The following is a 9,155-nucleotide window of genomic DNA, read 5'->3' as shown; positions in this document are numbered from 1 at the left end:
TAGGGTCAGAGGTTGGAGCCTAGGACGGGGGGCTCCCAGACCATCAGATGAGGAAACGCTCCGGGTGCAGTTGAGGAGACTGAGGCCCAGAGGGGAAGGACACACAGAGCTTTGGGGGGGACTTGCCGGCGGGGATGGGCCAAGTATCCCGTGGACAAGCCCTCCTGGTCGTCTCCTCTGCCACTGGAGGGCCGGCTGCTTCTCGCCTTCGTATCAGCCGGATGGTGACGCCCTCCTCGGCCTTTGCCCATTTCTACCGGACGGCGGTGTCCCCGGAGCCCCAGACGCCCGGCAGAGTTTATCTAAGTAACAATGTTTAGGGTACCCCTTTGACCTCCACCCAGCCCAGGACACAGGTGACTCTGAGCCCCTCTAAGGGCGGGAAGCTTGGGGCCAAGAGTTTTCTTCAGCAGAGAAATCCGAGACGTGGCTTTAAAGTAGGAGGTGAAGGAGAGGCTGTTGAGAGCAGGTGTGCGCGCACCTGCAGCGGCCGACACGGGTGTAGACCTTCGCCCGCAGACTCAGGGGTGTGGGTGCACGTGTGCCTGCCTTCGCCTCGCGTGGGTGTGGACACCCGCCGGGAGGCTCACCTTCTTGGGGTGTTCCTTCCTCTGCCAAGCCCAGGGCCGGGCAGGGGAGACGGGCTGGCGCCCCCGCCCCCGCTCGCGGCTGGCCCCTGGCCCGGACCGATCCTGCCATGCCGGCTGCCCCCCACCCCCACCCCCAAGATACCCAGCTGCTCAGGCCCCGGCGGAGCCACGGCCTGGCACCCTGGGCCCCAGGGCCGCCCTCCCTGGGCCTCCCTGCCCCCTTCAGCTCTGGGACCACCCGCCCGTCCAACCCCTGCCCCCTACCCCCGCTCTCTACTGAATGTCTTTCTCTAAGCAGTTTTAAATTATAAGCCTAAATGAGGTCTATAAATTTGACTTCATAAAATTCCACGCACATCATTTTCCAGCAGAAAAGGCTCTCTAAGAAATATTTTCCCTGAGACCCCCTGTGTCCCCTCCCTTCGCAATATAACATTTATTCTAATATTAAAATGGCAGGTGTTCTATAAATCGTGAGTCATTAGCACTCTCCATTGATTTTTCCCGCAGCCTCTAGCCCAGGGTAGAAGCCGTGTGCGAATATCAGTCTATCCGATTGAGATTCATACCCTATTTGGGGGTCAAAGAGCGAGGCCCTGTGAGCTTGAACTTCTATCAGCCTAAAGCTGATCAATACTTGGAGATATATTGGGGCTGGCCGCTCACACAGATTAAGTGGCCATAAATACGAGGGGAGGGGGCAGCAGGCGGAGGGCGAGGCAGGACACCGGGGTGGTGCTGCCTGTGCAACGAGGGTCTGGGGCTCGACCAAGGGTGCCGGACCCGGGTGGGAAGAAAAGTGAGGTGCGGGACCAAGATACGGGGCAAAGAGGCTACCTGGCTCGCCTTGCCCCCTCCGGAGGTAGGGGGGCCCGGGGCATGGCCGCCAGGGCCGGGGGGGGGAGCCAGCTGCGGACCCCTGGTCCTAGCCCAGGGACGCAGTCTGCAGAACAGAGGGGCCCAGTGACCTCCCCTGCAGTCGGGAAGGACGCGCGGGGTAGGGGGACCCCCTTCCTTGCAGTGGTAGCAAAAGGTTTAAATTCTCTCTGCAGGTCTTTGTCTTAGTTTGGGGGGCTTCCCCGCCCGTGCTGCGGTCTGCCTGGCTGGTTCCTTCAGGAACTCTGACCACATGCCCTTCCTCCCAGGGCCACTCCCTGCTGGGGACCTCCTCCCCACCCCCCTCCCCTGCACTTACCGCCACCTACAGCCCCAGGCCTGGCAATCCCAAGGACGCCAGCCAGCAGGGGCCTCTCCCCATCCTGCCTGGGATTCCAGGTCATTCTGTCTGGACCCTTAGCACCTTCGAGGCAGGCCCAGGGTCTCCCCTCCTGCCTGTAACCCTGGGAGGTCCCTCAGCTGGGCAACATCGTGCAGGCCACATTTTCTAAGCACCGGCTTTGTCCCGGGTCTGGGAAAACCAGTCTGAAGAAGCCAGCCCCTGACTTCAGCCATGACAGAGGGGCAAGGACCCCGAGGAAGTGCCTGTGCCCCGTCCTGAATTTTCTGAAGGGTTCGTGGGGCTGTGCTCACTGCCTGAGCCCGGGAAGTGTCACGCTGACCCCACCTCTCCCTGGATGTGGCCCCCACATCCCCGGCTCTGGGCCATTGCTAAGGCACGCCCTTGCTGTGCCCTTGCAGTGGGGTCACCCCCGGGAAGGTCCCACGCCTGCCTCCCCAGCCCGCCTCCTCATGCATCACCCTCCTGCCCCCGGCCCGAGGCCGCTCGATGCCTGCGATCGGTTACGTTATTAGGGAGATAAATAATTTGAACTCCGGCCTTTTACCTTTTCCCCCGGCAGGCGGGCAGCCCCCACCCCCTGCCCGGGCTGCCTGTCGCTGGAGGAGTAATTTCATTAGGAGCTTCCTGGCAGCTGGCAGAGGCCACGCCGCGAGGCCGGGGAGCAGCATTTCTTTATGGAGATGAGAGACAGGAATATGAAAATTTAAGCCAGAGCGGATGTAATTTAACTTTGCATTATTTATCGGGGACACAAATCCTTTCTAATATTGGCGGATTGGGGAGGGCCAGGCAGGGTCGCGGGGCCTTCTTTGGGGGGCGGTCAGCCGACGGGCTGGCTCCCCACCCCCTCAGCCTACGGGAAGGGGCCAGGGCACCACTGGGTGGCAGGTTGGAGTTGATGCCCACAGGCTGCATGGGACAGCCAGGGAGGGACAGCCTGGGAGGGACGGCCTGGGGCAGGGGGAGGGACAACCAGGGAGGGACAGCCTGGGGAGGGACAGCCTGGGAGGGACAGCCTGGGGCAGGGGGAGGGATAGCCTGGGGAGGGACAGTCATGAGGGACAGCCTGGGGCAGGGGGAGGGACAGCCTGGGAGGGACAGTCAGGGGGGGACAGCTTGGGGCAGGGGGAGGGACAGCCTGGGGCAGGGGGAGGGAGAGCCAGGGAGGGACAGCCTGGGACAGGGACAAGACCAACCCAGCTGGTATGGAAGGAAGCACCAGGCCCCCCGGGGACCCCAGCAGGTACCCTGGGCCCCTCCCTGCAGCCTCCTCACCCTGTGGCCTGCAGGCAGCGGGGACTGGAGGGACCCACACCACAGGGGTGGTGTCAGCACCGAGCAGCTGACCAGGGGGGCCCCTGGCAAAGTACCACACACAGGGTAGCTGAAAACGCCTGCATTCTTTCCCACCTGTGGAGGTCACAAGTCCCAAATCACGATGTGGGCAGGCTGGTTCCTCCCTCGGGCTCTGAGGCCTGGGTTCCACGCCTCCCCTGGTGGCCCTTGGCTTGTCCCCGAACCTCCTGTCTCTGCCTCTGTCCTCCTGAAGCCACATTCCCGTGTGTGTCCGTGTCTCAATTTCTCTCTCCCTCAGGACACCAGTCACTGGATTAGGACCCATCCCAACCCAGTGTGACCTCATCTCAACTTAATGACATGGCCCTTTCCACATAAGTCCCTGCGCATGGGCCCCCGGGGCTGGGACAAAGTTGCATTCGCGGCCGGGAAAGCGGGTGGCCAAGGACAGTGTGCTTCCAAACGTTCCTTGTTTTAAGCATTAAAAAAAGGTGACTCGAGGGGCACCCGGGTGGCTCAGTCAGTGGAGCGTCCGACTTCGGCTCAGGTCATGATCTCACGGTCTGCGAGTTCGAGCCCCGCGTCGGGCTCTGTGCTGACGGCTCGGAGCCCGGAGCCCGCTTCCGATTCTGTGTCTCCCTGTCTCTCTGCCCCTCCCCTGCTCACACTGTCTCTCTCTCTCAAAAATAAATAAATGTAAAAAAAAAAAAAGATTATTCGGTGTAATTATTTTGGTGTTTCAAAAATCCGATTAACTTGAAAGTCTGTTTGCGAAGTTCTAAAATTTAGTTTACTAATACGATTCAATTATGAAGCTTAGCAAACTCTCAGAACAATGTTAGGGAACTTATACCCCTCGATTCAGTTTTCTTAAACATTTGACCCAACCCACAGCCTCCAGCCTTGCGAGCTGCGTCACCTCAGCTGCCAGACGCAAAGGGAGGAGTCTCACAAGTCACGATGTGTCTAAACACGCACCAAGCGTAAAAACGGGGAGACCGGTCTTCTTGTTTTCCAGTGTGGCCCCCGAAGTTAATAAGAGATTAACCTAAAAGTTGAAATCAGTTAAATCAACATTTTACTTGGAATCACAGACTACTGGGCTGGAGTTATTTTGACCAAGACAAAAACAGGAAGCCGCGTATGCAGTCCCTTAATCCCACACGGTTCTACACTCTGAGTTAGCAACAAATAACATGGGTGGGGGCTGGAGGTAGCAGCCCCCCCACCCCTGCCCAGCTCTCCACCCCCCACCACCGCCCCCCTCCACCCTGGGCCGGGAGCTCCTCTCATCCCCTGAAGTCAGGAGACAGCTCCGTTGAGAAATTCCTCAGAGGATTTGCTAAAGGACGGCGACAGGAGGCGGGCCAGCCAGGCCCCTTGGGGGAGGCGGGCCGCGGCCCCTCCTGGACCCTCGTGGAGTGCCTGCCCACCAGCCTGTGGCCCACGCACAAAGGGCCAGATGGACGAGAGGACGGCCAGATGTAGGGGTGGGGGATGAGAGCCACCGGGCTGGGTGGGAGCCTGGACAGGCCTCTTCCCGGGGCACACCCCCTGGCGTTGGCCCCCAGCCCCATCGGATGCCCTCCAGCTCCTGGGGCCGATGGGGCAGAGATGGGCCGGGGGAAGGGGAGGGGTCCCCAGGGAGGGGTCCAGGGCAGCAGGACCCAGTGGCCTCTCAGGGACAGAGGCAGCCCCCACCGGCCGCCTGCCCGCCTTTCGGAGACCTGGTGGGGACCCACGCCGTCCTCCCTCTGGGCAGTGGCCCCAGCACCAGCCCCGGGTTCTGACGCCTGACGTCACCGGAAGGACTGGGAGAGAAGCCACCCCCCTGAGTTACGACCCAACCGGCAGCAGCTGAGTCAACCTACCCACCATCGGATTTCCTGCCTGCTTGTCGGTCTCTGCCCTGCCAGCCATATATCCAAACCCAACCCCCACGGGGCTTCATTTTAACTAATAGGACACTTAGTTTAATGAGGAGAGTTTGCATAAGAGGAACCTGCTAATTAAATTTTAAACCTTGTCATTCTGAAGATTAGCCAGAGCTCCGATGGAAACATTTGTCAGGGAGAGAGGAGCCGCTGCCCCCTCCCCAAGGAAAGGCTTGTTGGGGGTCTTGGCTGTAAACTACAGAGGGGTTTCTGGCTGAGGGAGCTGAGAAGGAATCTTCTGGAAGACCAGGAGATTCGCAGCACCAGGCCCTCTAAGGCGGCCCCCAGGATGGGCCTGGCTATGGGGGGCGGGGGGGCTGGCATTCTCCCAGGGAAACAGTCTGGGGGCTCCCGCCAAACCCCGCCCCAGGGTGCCAGGGCCCTGAGGCGGGGTGGCTGTGGACACAGCGACCTCGGGTTCCAGGAAGAGTGAGTACCACATGAGATGCCGGCACACGGTGGGGCTCCAGGGGCGCTGTCCTTTCCGCCATCCCTCTCTAGGCCCTGCCAGCTGTCGTGGGGGGGAAGGGGACAGGAGGCCCCCGCGGCTCAGAGCTGGTGGCGGCTGGCCACCCGCCTCCTGTCCTCCAGGGAGGCCGAGGGGAGCCTCTCCAGAGTGCAGACTCCGCCCGCCCCGTCTGCAGCCGGCATTCTGCCAGCAGAGAAAAAAATGGGGGAGGGGGGCACGTGAAAAGGGCGTGTTCGCCGTGTCACCCTGGAACATCACGGGTCTCGACCCCTGCCCTTCCTGGAGTTCAAACAAAGCTGGTGGTCAGGGCGGGCTGGCCCTCGGGACAATGGTCAGGGGTCTCCGGGAGAGCTTTAGGCCGGGGGACAGGACGGAGCCGCTCTGTAGACGACCACCAGGCCGGCGGCCGGTGCGTCTGGGGGCTGGAGATGCCCTCTCTGCTCAGCCACCGGGTCAGACCTCCCCGGACACGGGCCCTTTCCCGGGGAGGGGGCACTGAGTCCCAGGCCAGCTGTGCTCATCGGGGGAGGGTCCCTCTGCCGCCAGGGCCGCCCCCCTGCACTGCCCGCTGGGCCCAGGGCGGCGTGGACTCTGCACGTCCCACCACGGCGGAGCCTCCCCGCCACCCAGCAGTGGGAGACCCCCCACGGGCACCGCTGGGTTTCCTTCTCTCCCCACCCCGCAGGTGACAGGCCCACGTGGTCAAATCGGCCGTGCCGCGGCGTGTGGCCCACGCCCTCTGTGCTTGGGGGCCGTTTCTGGCACCTCACGAGGCCGACGTCAGCGGCCACGTCCTACACCCCATGTCCACGCGGCCCCGCGTCCTCCTGTGTCCGTGGCTGTCCCTGTTCTGGGCATTTCCTATGACGTGGATCATACAACACGTGGCCTTCTGTGTCCAGCTTCTTTCAGCCGCAGGCTGTTTCAAGGTCCGTGGAGCCGTGGCGCGTGTGGGCGCGTTGCTGTCTTCCCGGCTGGTGCTGTGCCACGGCTGCCACGACAAGGACGGGCCCCCTTTTCCTATCGATTTATCACCTGATGGCCGTCGGGCTGTGTCCACATTTGCGCTGCTGTGCTGCCATGAACGTTCGTATTCGGGTGTCTGTTTGGGTTCCTGTTCTCAGCCCCTTGGGGGAGTGGAAATGCCAGGTGTCTGAGGAGGGGGGGGGCTGCTGTCCCCATGGTCTGCGGCCCCAGGTCCCCGGCAGCAGCACGCCAGGCCCCGGTCCCCCCGTGTCCTTGCCAGGACTTGCTGCTGTCCGCTTTGCCCTGCTTTGTAGCCGTCCCGTGGGGCTCCGGTGGCTTCTCACACTGTGGTTCTGACTCGATTTCCCTCGAGGCCCCTGGCGCGTGCCTCCTCCTGTGCTGTTGACTAGATCACCCTGTCACAGACGAGGAGCCACCTCTCGGCCCACAGCTGACGGGCCGTGGGTGTGGGGGACAGGATGATGGTGGTCTCAGGTTTGGGGGCCCTCAGGGACAAGGGGCCCCTCAGGGATGGGGAGCCCTCAAGGATGGGGGACCCCCAGGGGTGGGGACCCCTCAGGGACGGGGACCCCTCAAGGATGGGGACCTCCAGATTTGGGGACCCCTCAGGGACGGGGAGCCCTCAAGGATGGGGGACCCCCAGGGATGGGGACCCCTCAGGGACGGGGAACCCTCAAGGATGGGGGACTCTTCAGGGACAAGAGGCCTTCGGGGACAGGGGACCCTCAGGGGCAGGGGACCCCTCAGGGACGGGGAGCCCTCAAGGATGGGGGACTCTTCAGGGACAAGAGGCCTTCGGGGACAGGGGACCCTCAGGGGCAGGGGACCCTTCAGAGAGAGGGGACCCCTCTGCGACAGCGTCTCCTCTGGATTGGGGTCTTTCCAGACCAATCACCTTGAGTGCATGACCTCCCCCAGCAATCCCGCGCCCTGCCTCCGTCTCACCCACTGTTGGGGCCGACACGGTCTGGAGCGGGGCAGAAGGACATGAGACACTCCTGCGGTGGCCTGGGCCCCCCACGCCGGCACCTGGCTCAGAGGACACCTTGACCTGGGCGCTCCGATCGGAGGTGGGGAGGAGCCTGTGCACACAACCCCGCTTCCCTCACAGCCACCAAGACATACAGGTTACAGGGCAGCCCGCCCATCCCCCCTCTCGGAGCAGCTCTGATGTGACACAGTCAAGGCAGCGGGCCAGGGGCTTTTTGACCCCCTGTGACAACCCAACAAGGTTCCCCGACCCAGACCCCCCGCGGCTCAGAGCCCTGTCCTCCCAGAGCGGGGGTTGCGTGCTCACGGTCACAGAGCCCCGAGTCTTGGGGATGCCGCGGGTCTGGCCGGGCTGTTTCCTCTGCGTGGGATTTGCCCTCCACACCTGAGAAGGTGGTTTAGGCGCTCGCCGTCCCCACCTCTGCCCAGCCCTTCACCCGAGCCCGTAGCCTGTTCCCCTCGCAGTGACCCGGGAAGCCAGGGTGTGATGCTGTTGTGTGCGGGCTCAGAAAGGTTGAGCCGGTGCCCGAGGTCACACAGCTTGGGAGGAGCCTGGGCCAGTTCACCCCGACCCTGGGCTCTGGTGCCTGGCTCTGCAAGACCCCTAAGGACAGACGTGAGGGGCTTGGCAGGGAGCCGGGGGCACCCCCCCCCCGCCTTCTCCAGGAGCTGGCTGAGCCCCAGCTCCCCACGCAGGTGTCAGCGAGTGGGCCCCCACGGCGGCTCCCCTGGACGGTTTCTCAGGAGCGCACGGAACCGAGGGTTTGAGGGCTGTGCGCGCCCCTGGGGGCCTGTGGCCACCCCTCCAGGGGCGAGCCCCACGGCCACACCCACGGGCACACGCGCGTCCCTGACTCTGGGGCCTGCGGAACCCGGAGTTTTCCCTCAGGTTTGGCCTCGGGCCCCACGCACGCTCCGCCCGCGTGACAGCGGCTTCTTAGCGCCCCGTCTATTTTTGAATGCCAAGAGGGGGCTCCGCCGGTCAGGAGGGAATATCTTTATGGTAAAAAATGAGCCATGTTGCTTCATCTCCAAGAGGGGTGGGTTCTGCCACGTCGCCCAGGCAGACTGATGAAAATCCTGCTTCATGAAGCCGTGGCTCCCCCATTAATTAGGGGGAGGGGGCCCTCCGCACGGCCGCACACCTCGCCCACGGCCAAAAGCTTGTCAACATTTTCCACGAAGAATGAAAATGTGAATACCTTTCAGATTATTCAATGTCACCAAGGTATGGAGAAAGGTCGCAGTGCTGGGTGTCATTTATCTCGTTGCGGATTTAAAGAGCTTTTTTCTATTAAATTTCTTAAAATTAATGTTTTATGTTGCTCAGAGTAATTTGAACAATTATGGGCTTAAAGAATTGATCATTACAGCCCCTGGGATTTAGCGCTCCAGACTGATTCCTTTGAAAACCCACTGATTTATAGCCTTGCTACTCAAGCAGGCAAGTCCCCAGGGTTTGGACCCCAACCCCCTCCTGTCCACATCTGGGGGGCCGGTCCCCCAACAAGCCGGCCAGTCCTGCGGGGGGGTGGGGTGGCGAGGAGGGAGGTGAAGCAGGGAGGGGAGCGGGTCTCGGGGAGGGAGATGTCCCTGCTTTGGGAATCATCCTTTGAGGTTCCCCCCCTTGTGCAAATTTTATACTTAAG

This window comes from Panthera onca, chromosome D4, assembly GCF_046562875.1.
Source record: "Panthera onca isolate mPanOnc1 chromosome D4, mPanOnc1 haplotype 2, whole genome shotgun sequence".
Classification (NCBI taxonomy): Eukaryota; Metazoa; Chordata; class Mammalia; order Carnivora; family Felidae; genus Panthera; species Panthera onca.
The sequence above is the reverse complement of the archived record's forward strand: the minus strand, read 5'-3'. Positions refer to the sequence as shown.